Genomic DNA, 1,036 nt, shown 5'->3' on the forward strand with positions numbered 1-1,036 from the left:
CAGGACCCCGTGGTGTGGAGGGCTGGATGAACACTAGACGGTGGAGGGGTGGCCGTGGAGGGGTGGTTGAACAGGACCCCATGGTGTGGAGGGCTGGATGAACAGTAGATGGTGGAGGGGTGGTTGAAGAATAGCTGGTGGAGCAGCGTGTGGTGGAGGCTGGATGAACAGGAGCCCGTGGAGGCTGGAGGAGGTCGACGGTAGCCCGTGGAGGCTAGAGGAGGTCGACGGTGGAGATGAACAATATCCCATGGAGTCCCGTTTTGCAGTACGCCACACCCCTCCCGATGAACAGGACCACCGTTTCGACCATAGTGCTCCAACACAAGTCCGTTTCGTCCGTTTTGTGGTACGCCACACCCCTCCCGATCAACAGGACCCCTGTTTCGACCATAGGAGGTCCGTTTCCTCCGTTTTGCGGTATGCCACCTGATCAATAGGACCCCGTTCCGAACATGGCCGGTCGAATACAAGGTCGTTTCCTCCGTTCTGCGGTACGCCGGGCCTCGTTTCCATCGCCTGTTCCGTCCAAGCTGGTTGGCTCCCATGCATTCTGTTGCCTCCCAATGAAGACGACGCATTCTGTTGCCTCCCCATGAACACGACGCATTCCGTTGCCTCCCCATGAACATGACGCATTCCGTAGCCTCCCCATGAACACGACGCATTTCGTTGCCTCCCGATGAACACGAGCCCTCGCCGTACGTATGCGCGACTAGGCGTTCGAGACCCCACCCGTATGTACACATACGTGGCCGTATTTTCTTTCTTGCACCCTGGCCGATGTACGTACGTGTACATGCTACGTGCGCACCTCTACTACGACACGTGCGCGCCTCTACATCAACCAGTATGTACGTACACGTTCGCGACCAGGATGACAACGCTACGTACGCTTTGACCAGGTGGGTCCCGACTGTCAGGCACTTCCTTGCCTGCGAAGATATAGCTGGTGGGTCCCAGCAGTCACGGGGGCGAATCATTTTGTTTTTTTGCCCGGACGCACTTCCTTGCGTGCGAAGGTGTAGCTGCTGGG

Source organism: Triticum aestivum, chromosome 1B (genome assembly GCF_018294505.1).
Source record: "Triticum aestivum cultivar Chinese Spring chromosome 1B, IWGSC CS RefSeq v2.1, whole genome shotgun sequence".
Classification (NCBI taxonomy): domain Eukaryota; kingdom Viridiplantae; phylum Streptophyta; class Magnoliopsida; order Poales; family Poaceae; genus Triticum; species Triticum aestivum.